This window comes from Ambystoma mexicanum, chromosome 12 (genome assembly GCF_040938575.1).
Source record: "Ambystoma mexicanum isolate Mex_15411 chromosome 12, UKY_AmexF1_1, whole genome shotgun sequence".
In the NCBI taxonomy this organism is placed as follows: Eukaryota; Metazoa; Chordata; class Amphibia; order Caudata; family Ambystomatidae; genus Ambystoma; species Ambystoma mexicanum.
In genome coordinates, this window is record NC_090936.1 from 85,908,392 (window position 1) to 85,922,205 (window position 13,814).

The window sequence follows — 13,814 nt, forward strand, 5'->3', positions numbered from 1 at the left end:
GATCCCCTTGAAACTTTTCAAGGGCAGCTAATGGGAAAGGAGTGGGTACATAGACTGGGTTTGGTGTTGGTGGATTCTCAGGAGGGTTAGAAGGTGCTGATAGAACCCCGAATTTGGGGTCTGTGGGCAGAGCATGGCGCTCGCTTGTATAGTATCCAACCGCTGATGGATGACGGTAGTAGCGGCCGCCATGTCTGCCCGTAGTGCGGTGATAGCCTGGACTAGTGTAGCCACAGGGTCCCCATCGGAGGTATCCATAATCTAGGCGGGATAGGCATCTCAGTCTTTCAAGACTTGAGACCGCGTACATTAGATATACCTCCGTCCCCAAGCACCGAACAGGGAGTTTAGTGTACAATCGCTGTTCAGTTATTGGAGCCGCAGGTGGCTGGAACAGGAGCGGGAGCACTGTTTTCAGATGGTTGTAGCAGGGAAAGAAAACAGGATTATGACAATCAGTACAAAAGAAAGAAAGAAAACGAGAACAATATTCAGTACTTGGAGTAAGTAAAGACACCCACCAAATAGACAGCAAAGGAACGGCTCTAAGAAAAGAGCAGGTCCTTCGAGACAGTGTTCCACTAAATTGTATGTACGTGTTACCCCAATGTATGCCAACAGCAGCAGCAGCAGCTCACGGGGTAGCTCCTATAGATATCAAGTTCCAGGAAACAGGACGTGGGTCGGAAAGCCAGACGATGAACACACAAACGAGAAATCCAGAGGCTGTCCAGGAAAGAACGGGATCCGCGTGAGTTTCCGGGTGAAAAGTACCAGAATGCCGTAGTAAAGGAGAGGCAGAGGCAGTCCATAGTGAGAGTTCCGACTCATAGCAATTCCAAATAGAGTTCCTAGCGCCGTAACAAAAGGGAAAAACCAAGAAGTCAAGATCAAATCCAAGGTCTAAATCCGTAAGGTAAGCGAAGTAAAACGTAGACGCTAAATGCTGGAAATTCACAGCTGAGAAGGAACGTTTGGCGCGCGCAGCGTCTGTGTATAGCGTTACCATGGCAATTAGGTCATGTAAATCTACGTACTTGCTCCTCCCGAGACTGGGGGTAACATTTTTAGCAGATTGGCTTTGTCCATTTGGGCACAAGGGACGTAATTGGGCCTTCCCGCCCTCTGTGTTTCAATGGTAGTTGTAATTTGCTCCTTGTCCTCCCTGTACTTACCTTTGCTCCCTTCTTCCCTAACACTGCCCTTCTTCCTGTTCTATTCCTTAACCTTCTTTGCCACTCCTCTTCCATCACCCTCCCCAAGGGGAACTGTTCTTTTCCTGATGGCCCTCCACCCGTTGCTCCCTCTAGTCTCCTTTCTTCCTCTTCTTGCTCCTTTATGTCGCACCAGTACTCTTCCTCCCTATCGGATGCCGTGTCCCCACCTTCTGCACCCGTCTGACTAGGCACTTGGTCTATTTCTATTATTTTCGTGGGGGTGTCATTAATTCGGAACAGTATATCTCCTTTATTCCAACCTTCCTCCATTGATCTATCAGGTGTTTGGAGAAGAATTGGGACGTAACAGTAGGAGGGAAGACAGTGCAAGCACCCCTATTGTACTATGAAGACTCGCCAATAAACTTATTAGGGAGGGACCTCCTTAGCAAGTTGAACATGACCATATTTTTCACAGAGATAGGAATAGTGTGCTCAACACCAGGAATATGTGCCATGCTCACCATGTTAACAATACACACACAGGCCATGGCACAACAAGTGCGTGGGGTACCAGTTGATCCAGATATGTTCATACAGGGACTAAAAGTGTTGGCACGTGTTGTGCCCGGACTCACCCGCCACGAGTGGCGAGTGCCATCCGAATTTGTGTTTCATCCCGTAGCACCCCCAGAAATAGTAGCAGGATCAGTAATGTCTATAGACTTACATGGAGTGCAGGTGTCACCTGAAAGAATTACAGTGATTGGCATGGATGAGCATGGATATGAGTGGCGAACAGTGTTATGCATAAATGCCAATATAGCACTACGCAATGTTTCTGATGAAGACTTGTTTGCAGATGCAGACACTGACAGGGAAATAATTATGGAAATAGCAATCCCCTGTGAGATAATGATCCAACACAGACAGGTACCTATCCGCCTCATGGCCATAATGAGCGCACCGCAAGAGTACTTTAGCGAAGACATGCACCAAGTGCCACCAATATTGTGGACTACAGGCCCACATGATGTAGGGCTGTTGCGAAGGTGACCCCTGTAAAAATAAAACTCAAACCCGGGGCATTACTGCCCTGAGTGAAACAATACCCCCTGTCAACGCGAAGCAGAGGAGGGAATAAAAGAAACAATACATGCACTACTACAGCAGGGGATCATTGTACCATCAAATTCTCCTTGTAATACTTGTGTTTACCAAATTAAATAGGCAAAGGGAGGGGCAAGGACGATGATACAGGATCTGCGCCCTCTCAATGGCGTGATACAGAAGGAATTCCCACTTGTCCCAAATCCTGCATCAATTTTGTGCAGCATCCCAAAAACAGCACCACACTTCACAGTGGTGGATTTAAAAAAATGCCTTTTCCTTAGTACCAATGGTCCCCGAATCACAATACCTGACAGCATTTACCCTGAGTGGGAAAAGGTACGAACATTGTAGGCTGCCCCAGGGATATTGCGAAAGCTTGAGCATTTTTAACAGGATATTACATGAGGATCTTGGGAATGTTGATACTGAGAGCACCATTATTCAGTATGTGGATGATTTGTTGGTTTGTGGTGAGACTGAGGAAGCATGCAGAAAAGATTCAGTAGCACTACTCACTTTGTTAGCACACAAGGGATACAAAGTGGACAAGTAGAAATTACAGTACTGTCTAACAGAAGTACTATATCTGGGTCAACTGATATCGAAAGATGGTAAACAGATAATACCCAACAGGGCAGCAGCAGTAGGGGCAGTAAATGACCCCAAGACAGTGAAGGAAATGCAAAAATTCCTCGGCATGTGCAATTACTGCCATGCCTGGATATTAGACTATGCCTCATACACAAAACCCTTACTCCATGCACTCAAGGAGGCACAGAGAGAAAATACAGTTTTAATATGGACACAGGAAATGCATGCATCCTTTGAAATGCTAAAGGAACTGATTTCCACAGCACCCGTCCTAGCGACACCAGACTATGTTCGCGAATTGTACTTGTTTTCGCACTGCAATGGAACATTAATGACTGCAGTGCTAAAGCAAAAAGAATTCTAGGCCACAAACCCTTGGCATATTACAGCGGCATCCTTGATGGAGGCATGCAAGGACACTTCACTTGTGAAAAAGCCCTCACAGCCGCAGCATTCGCCATTGAAAAAAGTACCACGATTGTGATGGTATGCTCAGTGACCCTGTTCGTGGAGCACTCACTGTTTGCAATACTTGATAGATCAAAAAGCACACTAACAACACAGAGAGCTACTGCATACGAACTGATCTTGTCTAGTGCAAACATACACATAGTACGGTGCAAGACAGTAAACCTAGCCACGTTTATCACAGAAGCATGCACGGTGGAGGACATATAGAATTATGATTGCGGAACATACGAGGGAGAGGATGAAAACACACCCACAGCATGTGAAAATGCTCTCTCAGCGGGAGAGGTATACTTCGTAGATGGGTCAGCATCGATAAACTGTGAGACAGTCGAAAGGCATGTAGGGGCAGCAGTGGGGCGACTAGAGGAGGGGGAATATGAGGTGATTGTACAAAAAAGACTGCCGGCACATTTCTCAGCTGAAGCAGCCGAGCGGGTCGCCCTGATTGAAGCTCTACATACAGCCCGGGAGTGCGCAGTAACAATATACACCGACTCTGCCTACATGACCATCACAGTTCATGGGGGGCTAGCACGATGGGGAAGATGAGGATTTAGGAGAGGTGACGGGTCCTTGCCCCACGGCAGTGAGCCACCCAGATTCACCCCCATCACTAATTCTGCATGTGACGATATATCCTATCCTGTACTAACAAATGATAAAGCTGCCTTCACAAAATCTAAAAGGAGGTTTTATGAATTTGTTAGCTAACTGATTATAGAAAATACAATATTCAGGCCCACGCTCCCTTGTCTCACGATGCAGGTCAACTATCTTCACATAATATATATATGCATGCAAGATGTTAGATGTTAGAAGAATTATGTGTCATGATGCAATATGTATGGCCCCCAAGGCAGATGTAACCAGAACAATTTTGTTGTAGAGTGAATATTATCAGACCTCTCTAACTATATATATATTAATGTACATTCCTAGTCATAAGCAATCCCCTCCCCCCACGTATCCTGTACAGAGGAGGCCATGCGAAACTTGTTCAAAGCCCCATTCTGTGTACCTTTAACTCCATTATCTGAATTAGGCCACCCTATGGTAACTGCATGGCCTTCTCTCTCCTCAGCACGGCGCGCACACGGGCCCCCACCTTTTTCCTCCTCATGACTGTGCTGCCAACGGCCCATTTCTCACAGATGTCTCAATGCAACAAATGTATCCTTTCATCCTTCCACTGGGTCCGCACTGAGCGCTCACCCCCATGCCCCCTGACAGAGATGACCCCCACACCTCCCACCTGACTAGTGACTAACGTGTAAAATACAACGTGTGAAATATATGGTCTTCTCCTCAACTGTTGAAATGCAACTGATTGTCATTTATTGTATACTTTGAAGTAGTATTTAGATTAGAGAGCTAGCATCAATCACCTCATCCAGAACCACATGACCTTCACCTCGCACGTGATGTCCGCCTTCCCGCCAACCAGCCATCCAATTGCATGGAAGCAACCCATAAAGGAGTTATACTGGACCTGCGGTTCATCGAAATGTAACTTTTGCACTGTATATGTTTCATCACTAATGACGCTGTAACCCTTCTTAATGCAATGACAGTGTAATGTTTGACAAAGCGCTCTCGGTCTATGCAAAGTCCTCTTCGTGCCCTATTTGATTTTGATAAACTTCATCTCTTAACTTCACCTGTACTTGGTCCTGGCCTCATTCCCTACCGGGGTGTGTCCATTATGGACTCTCATTGGGGAGTTTGTATTGTATTTTGGGGATTGCTTATGAAGGGGGCCCTGAGGGACCCTCGGATGTGGAAACAAGGCACAATCATCACACATGAACTGATACGCCAGACACGAGGTTGTATTCCCAAAAATCTAGGGTTTATTGCAAAACAAATAGTCCCAGTTGGCCAAATGGTCCCACGCCCCGCAACGTGTGTTTAACAGACCTAGGGGGATGCAAGAGAGCGAAAATCGTACATCAGTTACATATATACAAAATGAGCATCTTACAATCAGTAATGACACATTTGACACATTCGATGCCACTCCTAATTCATTCCCTTTGAAGTGGAGGCGATGATTGACCATGGTGACGAATATGACACTTTATATCACCATATTTAGTAACAGTTTGCAATCTCGAATTTACAGACACTATTCTTTATTTGTGAGAACACAGCGCTTCTGTTTTCATGGACAAGCTGCGCGTAGGGAGACTGGCACATTCCAGGCCTTACTATCTCCTGGTTTCGATTCACGCTCTAGAGGTCAGCTTGCTCTCCGGGGCCTCACAGTGCTCAGAAGGGGGGCCGTAAAGAAGAAAATAATTCAAACCCTTTAATATTAGTTTTGTGCATTGTAATTATTTTAAGGGGACTCACTGGCATCCGTGTACTGATTAAAATGCCTTGCTCCTTGCCTTCAAGGATATGTGCGGGATGGAACCGAGCATTTCTGTCTGGCTCTCCAGCGTAATGTTTCAACATATCTTTAATAACCTTGGACCATTGAAGCGGAATAATATCTTCAGCAAAGCAGTTTTACATGAGGCAAAGTAGCAGCGTTAGAGAAAACAGAGAGAGAAAACAAAATGGCGATTCTGGTCATCTTAAAATGGCTGCACTCTAGTTAAGCTAGTAACTATGTAATGACTAATGAACATATATTCTTAACACTTTAAATGAGGCGGTTGGTTTCCATTTTGCCTGTGCTGCGTGGGAAACATTGAATGAAATGCCCTTTTTTTTCCCACATTTGACCATTTCTTTCCATTTTTCCTGCACTGTGTGGGCAAAATGGAAAGAAATGCCAATATATGAAGAAAACAAACACGGCCCTGATAGTGGCTCGCCAGGGCCACCCTTAATTTGTTTCCTTTTTCTGGGGGAGCCAGGGATTTCATGGGCTCGGCCCATGATAGGCTGCTAGAGCCAGGCCTGACCCCCAGGCTCGGTCCTGGCTCAGCCCTACCCATGAAATCCCTGGCTCTTCCAACCCTACTTGGACAAGTTGAAGCTTGGGGAAGGGAATCTCAACCAACCAAAAGACCTTGAAAGTATGTAAGAATACTACAAGGGCCCCGTGGAGAAGGTGTTACGAACATCCCTTTTGATTGAACACATTTTTGTGACATTGACCAAACTACACCAGGTGAGAAGGCCACCTGAAACCAGTGTTGGTTTCCTATTGTCTATTCAACCACTTGTTTTCCTTTTTAAGACTTCCTAACACATTTTTGTAAAGAGTGAGGATGTCACGGATGGCACTCTGTTAAGAGAGGCACAGGACACCCAGGAAGGGTTTTGGGGGTTTGTGCCGAAGTAAGGTGGACAGATAAGTACACACACAGCTGAAGGTAATGAGAACGAAGAGTAGGCAAGTGTAGCAAGGAATAAGGTACAACTGAATGGATTCCCTCTAGGGGTGTATGCAGATATAGGAAAACAGTATTCCACAGACCTTAGGAAAAACTCTAGCCTTCTGTACAGTTTGCTATAACCGAGGCCCACGCTGTTTGCTCATGGCTTGGAACAACAGCTATGGGTGTCTGTAACGTAGAAACGAGACAAGGGAAGGGGCAGAGGTTGCCTGATGGAAACCAACAGACAAGCTCTGTACAAAAGGGTCTACAAACAGTACAAGAGAAGATACTTACAGACAAATCTAGGAAAAGGAAGTTGATAGCAAACTAGCAGAAGGAAATGAAGGGAAAGTTATATAACAGGATGGAATAGCAGAGGACGGTATGGAACAAGGTTGAGAGCTCAGAGGAGCAGGAAAGCATTGAGCAAGCCCACAGTAGCAGGGCTGTAAGGTAGGGAGCCCAGAGGGGAAGGTCTTAGGGCAGCGGAGTAAAGCAAGCTGCACGGCACAGAGCCCAGAAGGGCCGGGCAGCAAAGAGTGAGCCCTAGGGGGCAGGGCCGCTGACTGTAGAAGGCTGCAGGGGACTGTAGAGGGCTGCTAGGCTGAGAACCCCGAGTACAAAGGCTGTTGGCAGTGGAGAGAAGCGGGCTGCGTGGCAAGGAGCCAGAAGGACCGGCAGCAAGGAGTAAGCCCAGAGGAGCAGGGCCGCTGACTGTAGAAGGCTGCAGAGGACTGTAAGCTGCAAGGTAGGGAGCCTAGAGGACAAGGGCTGTAGGCAGCCGGAGTGAGGCAGGCTGCAGGGCAGGAGCCTGGAAGACCAGGGCGGAAGGTAGCAGCAGAGCATGATCGGCTGCAAAGCAGAGAGCCCGGCAGGGCAAGGGTGGAAGCTGGAAAGCAGCAGAGCGTGATCAGCTGCAAAGCCGAGAGCCCGGCAGGGCAATGGATGCAAAGCAGGAGTAAGGAGGAACCGCATACAAGATCCGTAGCTCGAAGCAAAAAGGTGCTGGAAGGACTCTTAATGCAAGAGACTGAGCCCCTGCAGGGAGCAGCTTTTATACCGCCCAGCCCAGCACAGGCTAATTGGTCGTACCTGGATCAGCACACCTGCAGACAATCGGCCACCTCCCTCTCTGTTCCTGAGCTGGTGGAAGCAGAGCCGATCCCTAGGGCTTCTGGGAATTGTAGTTCCGAAGATGACGAATAGGAATAGCCAGGAATAGATGGTTAAAGCCAAGTGCATTGTGGTAAGTGTAGTTTGTTGGAAAAAATAGAAAAGCACCAAAGTCTCGCAAATGGAAAATAAGCTCCATATTGATCGTCAATGTATGCGCCCATGGCGCAGGCATGACAGTGGACAAGCATGGGTTGAGACAAAGACGGGTTATTGTTTTGGACTTTCAGACTTCAACGGCCCTTAGAAACATCAGTTAAGGGAACCATCCCTTTAGTGTTAGGGCCAGTAGGGCATTACACCAACCCAGGAACCTTAGTAAATAAAGGTTTTGAAACTAACATCTTTGAGTCTGTGTCTCTCTTGACACCATGCCTGTTTCACATATGGTGTCTGAAGTGGGATGCAGCTTAACTGCTAAAAGTTGGGGACCACACCAGATTAGAGAACAATATCCCATAAAACTGAGTCCACTAACAAACCGACTGCCCAAGGAAACAAAAAATATCCTCTTCACCAAAGGAAAGTAATTTCCCCCTGAATCAGAAGAATCTAAAACCCTAAGGTGTTCCAACTTTGGGATGGGGGTCAGCTTCCATCTTCTAACTCCACAGGCCGTTCCTCCCGTGAGGAAAATAGTGGAGAGAAACACTTATCATTTGTTTTGTCCCTGGAATTATATGGTGCAAGGAAGGGACAAAGTGATTGTCTCTGTAGTCAACATTCCTATTGACTGTGAACATTCCTATTGACTGGCACATATATGTCATAAACAACAGGAAGAGAAATGCTGAGGTGTTACCAATGTTATCCTGTGGAAATTATTTGAAATGTATTCTTTTGAATTTCTCTCCCACTCCTAGGAAGATCAATAGGGGTGAGATAGTGTGAACCCTCATGTATGAGAATTTAGGGAATTCCCTTTTCTCCTATGACATCAGGTGTCATGACCCGCTCGCCCACCTGGTCTCTATGAGGCAGATGGAAAAGGATGCATGTAACATAGTGTTATCCACATTCAAGATGGACTTGATATGTTTCAAAAAGCAGTCTAGTGTTTCCTAGAAATGGCAGCCATCTTCCATCACCTGACAAATGCTTATAGCAAGACATTTCCAGCACTCGTGGTGTCACTTCTTATTTGAAACGGTAGCTCCAGTGAATGCCCTTCGGTTTCAGGTTTTCGTCTTTGTTCCAGGTTTGTTTGCCCTTTACTTTCTTCTCCTCGCAGCTGTCTTTTCGCCTTTGCTTGGGCTTATCCTGTCCCTGACTACATTTACCTCCCTTGGCTTGTATTCCTTTCTTTTCCCCTTCTATCTTGGAGCCCCTCTGTCATGCCCTGTGGGTGATGGCGTGTTTGGAACTGCTGGAAAGGGGTCAGCCATTAACTGTTCCATTACGTTCCCCCCCTACGGTGGGTGCAGGTCTAGTTTGTTTTTTTTGCCTCGCGCCCGCCACTGGTAGTATATCTGCATCCACTTTTGGCGAGCGGACGCGTTGCAACGTAACTAGGTTTTCCTCCTGTGTTGCCATAGCTCCGTAGTTTTCTCCTTGTGTTTTACGCCCGCTTTCCCTGTTTTCCTCTGCTACTGCATTTCTGGTACTCTCCCTCTCCTTCTCGTTTTCGCTCCTGCTCCTCCCTCCCGTTCCTCCCGCTTCCTGTTTTTCGCCCTGTTTCTGCTTGTCCTTGCACTTGCTTGCTTCGTGCAGCTTCCCTTCGAAGCTCTGTCCTCATTTCTTCCATATCGTATACCGGATCCCCTCGCCTGTCTACGGACTGCCTTTGCCTTTCGATTTTGTGCCTTAAACTTCCTGCTCGTGTACCAGATCCCCTCGCCTGCCTACGGACTGCATTAGCCTTTTGTTTTTGTGCCTTTACTACCTGCCCGTGTACTGGATCCTGCTTGCCTGCCTACTATTTCTCTTGTGCCTACTCCGTGTGTACTGATTTATTTCCATCGACTCCCGGAACCTTCTTCATCTTTGATACCGGTGGCTGCCCTTCTTTAGACCTCGGAAGTCTTCTTTGGGGTTTTTTGTGCCACTGCTTTTTCCCCATTTTGGCAGCCACGGAGGATTGACCACAGCCCACCTATACGGTTGCACTGTGGCGTCCTTCTGTGGACGCCCTCATCTCCACAAAAAAAAGGAGAAACCCGGGAGTAAAGGGAGAAAGAAACCGGATCCTAAGTGGAAGAATAAAGGTGAGGAGGAAGGGGAGGGAGGGGAGATGGAGTCTTCTTTCGAGGAAGAGGATATTTCTGACCCTTGTGACACCCTCCCCCAATTCTAACAGCTCCGCCTTGCCTCCGATCCGCCAGGCCTGTGGTTTCTCCCTCCACCTTCAGCAGAACTGCAAGGCTCTTGTTTCCGCTACTGTTACACTCTCAGAAGCCTGCTCGCAATTCCGGCTGTACTGCCCTCCTTTCCACGGCACAGCAACAGTTGAGCAATTGTTCTTGGACAGTCTCATAATCCAGGGTCTGCCGCCTCATTCCTTCTTTGCACAGCTACAGTTCAAACTATCGCACTCCTGCAAATCGTAAATGAACATATCCCAGCTGAGTCTAAATCACTCAGTGACTGGATCTCTCTTCCAGATTCCTTCGATTTATCACAGAAACCCTTGTCATCATTATTACCATTCTACAAACCACGCCTTGCATCACTTCTCAGCTAAGACCATTCTGCTGCTACATCCTGGGGAATTTCAGAGAAGAAAATAAAGATAACATTATTCTATTCTACACTTGGGTTTTGTTCCCCACAGGGATTCCCATACATTCCTCAACCCCCTGGTTTTGCCACTCGGGTTCAAAGGGTATTTGGTAGGCTTTTCCCTTGCACCTGACTGTATGGATAAAACTTCAGGTCAATGACTAATTATTGTTACATATATTGCTACTAGTCATCACAGTAAGCGACGCCTGTTTAAATATGGACCAAATGCAGCGGTTGCTTGCTGCAGTCCAAAACCTGACCACCGAAGTCCAGACTCTCAAAAATTAGAACAATGTATTAAAACAGATGGTGGCCCATTCTCAAGTATCCATTGAGGTCCATCTCGGACCACTCCCGGGAGGGAAACGTGATGGTAACCCATGGAAATTAAAATAATTTTTAGATTTGTGTACCGTCCAGTTTGCATTAAAACCCACCTTTTATCCCATGGACTGATCTAAGGTGGGTCAATGATCTCAAACCTAACAGGTAGTGCTTTAGCTTGGGCTACTCCGATAGTCACAACTAACAATCCAGTGCTTGATTCCTATCCTGGTTTCTCTATTAGTCTAAGGGCTATGTTTGGACATCAAGAGATAAAGATATCAGGGCAAGAACATTTGTTAGACTTTAAACAGGGACCCTTAGATACTCTACAATATATTACTCAATTTAAACAACTGGCGCACGACACAGTCCTCCCGGAGAGAAAACCATGCAGCTGGGAGAAGCGAGGGGACCTTTGTCTGCTGAGGAAAGAACAAGAAGATTGTGATGCTGGAAATGCATTGGAGGGACAGAGTCTCCCTGTCCTTGTCCTGTAGTCCTTTTTCATTGTGTTCTGTATTGTTTTCTGCCCAGGAGTCCATGTGGGACTCCTGGCAGCGCAGCTCTTCCTGTTTTTGGTTTGGTGTACAGACCCATGGGATACCCTTATGGCACCCATGGGTGGGAGTACAACCGTGTGCTCCTAGTGTATGTTTTTGGGCACCTGTTGGTGGCCCACAGAGCAGGGTATGGGCTGGTGGCAGCTCCATGCTGAATTTGACAGGTGCTCTGAGTATCCTCCATTTTGGGATACCCAGGCCCTGCCATTGGAATCAGTTGATTCCTGATAGAAAACAAGCTGGCCCCTGTGGCCTCTTGCTTTCTATTGCCTGTTACCTTGTTTTCCCAAAGTCCTGGGAAGCCGTGACTGTGTCCCTTCCCCGTGACTGGCTGTTGGGTGGAAGTTCCATGTATGGTGTTGTTGTGATGTCCAGTCCAGACTGGCTGGAGCCTTCCCAGTGACTGTATGTTGTGGGTACACCCTGTGGGTTGGACCTGGGTGAATGGAGTGTGTGACCAATATGCACCTCTTGTTGTGGCTGTCTGGTTTCTGGTATGAAAGACAAAGACTGAGACAGCCCTGCCCGAAACTGGCCTGAATGCAGTGTGTAGTGTTGAATAGCTGGGTACTTGTCCCAATCCACATTCCTGGTTGTGAGTGTCTGAGAGAGAGGAGGATGGCCTGAATGCACTGTGTGCCTTATTGGCTGACTGACTGCATGAATGCCCTTCTGTATGATTGGCTGCTGAGAGTGACCCAGCAGTGTGGATGAGAGACAGGATAGTATATCTGGGGACCTCTCACCACTGGAAATTGTTCAGAAGCTGTATCTACACTTGAAGAGTAACTGGAACTGCTGATCCTCGACGCCCAGCTGGAAGAAGAAGACTTGTTGTTGCATTTGCTTCAACCTGATCTGAAAGCTGCCGAATTCGTCGAAGACTGATCCGAGAGAGGACCTGGTAAGGCGCCCTGATCCCGTGCTCCGAGGGACCATCGAGCACCGCTGACCTTCGCCGAAGCTCCCTGGAAGTCAGGCCCTCGAAAGGCTGCCGACCGGAGACGGGACCGCCGAGGCGAACGAAGTGAAGCACCCGGACTTCGCTGCCGTCGAAGTCCATTGCCGTCGACCAGGGTTCTCAGGTTTGTGTAACCGCTGGAGGCCCGTCGAAGTTGTGTTGCCCCAGAAGAGGGAACCGCTTGACGCCGTGCCGCCGCCGACTGGAGCCGCCCGCTCCTTTGCCTAAGAACATTTGAATCGAAGGACTCCCTTGTCTGCACCGATGACCACTTACTCCCGCCAGAGAAAGTCGAGGACGCTGACGCGCTGAGGAGAAACCGTGGGTGGGTTTCCCGCCACCTGAAGGCCACAAAGACTTCGACGACTCAACGCCCTTGCTGGGCCACAGTTCTTCAGAAACTCTTTGCGGTTCTAAACAATCAATCGCAGAGGTGCCCCGCACACCTCTGTGACTGTTCGTACTGTCGAACCACTTTTCTCCCCTGTACCTCCACACTCTCCTCACCTGAACTTCCGGAGTTGTCTGTGTCTTGTAGGTTCCGCCGACTCAGGTAGTCTCTTTCCTTTTTTGGGGGCACTTGCCTGTCACAGAGAGAAGCCACAGTGACCGCTGAATGGACAGCCGTCCCGGGGCTCCTCTTCCGGGAACAAGCCAGAAAAAAGGGAAAAACCCACACGGGGAAAAAACCCTTGATGATACGGAGCGACAGTTGCAGTCTGGAGGATCCTTGGCAGGCAAGACCGGAGAAGATACAAGTCCAACTTGCAGGTAAGATGAAGTTCAGAGAAGATCCTACGAGGATGAGACAGGCAGCTGAAGAGTCGAGAAGATCTCCGTTGGAAGGCGGGGAAGCCCTACGAAGTAGGAGCAGGCAGCTGAGAAAAGATGGCTAAGTGGTACAATGTGTACCGAGGAGCACGGCCCAGGGAAAAGAAGCAAACAGTTCCCAGAGAAGGAGAAAGGAGGAGGGATGAGAATGCAGGAGATCCGTACCGCTTATGGAGAGAGAAGCGGCAAGGGGGAGAAGGGAAAACCCGCACGCTGCCGAGGCAGCGACCGCGAGAGAAAAAAGCTTAAAACAGAAAAAACGCCGACAAAGCAGCGAGAGAATTAGAGAGAGAAAGTGTACCGCAAAGGGAGCGGCAGCGAAGGGAGAAAAGACAGGAATACAGAATCGCTAGGAGAGCGACACGAGCAGGCACCAAGATCCGCTGCGGAAGTCGAGGCAAGCGGAGGGATCAAGAGGAGCCAAAGCAGAGCGAAGGAACCAGGAGCGCTGGAGCGAAACCAGCGTGGGTTGAAACGCAGCGACTTCCGGGTTCAGGGAGAAGATAACTCCCGGCAGCCCTGCGTCCGGCCAATGGGCCCGGACCAGAAACAAAGGAAGGACTAAAAACCCTTTCGT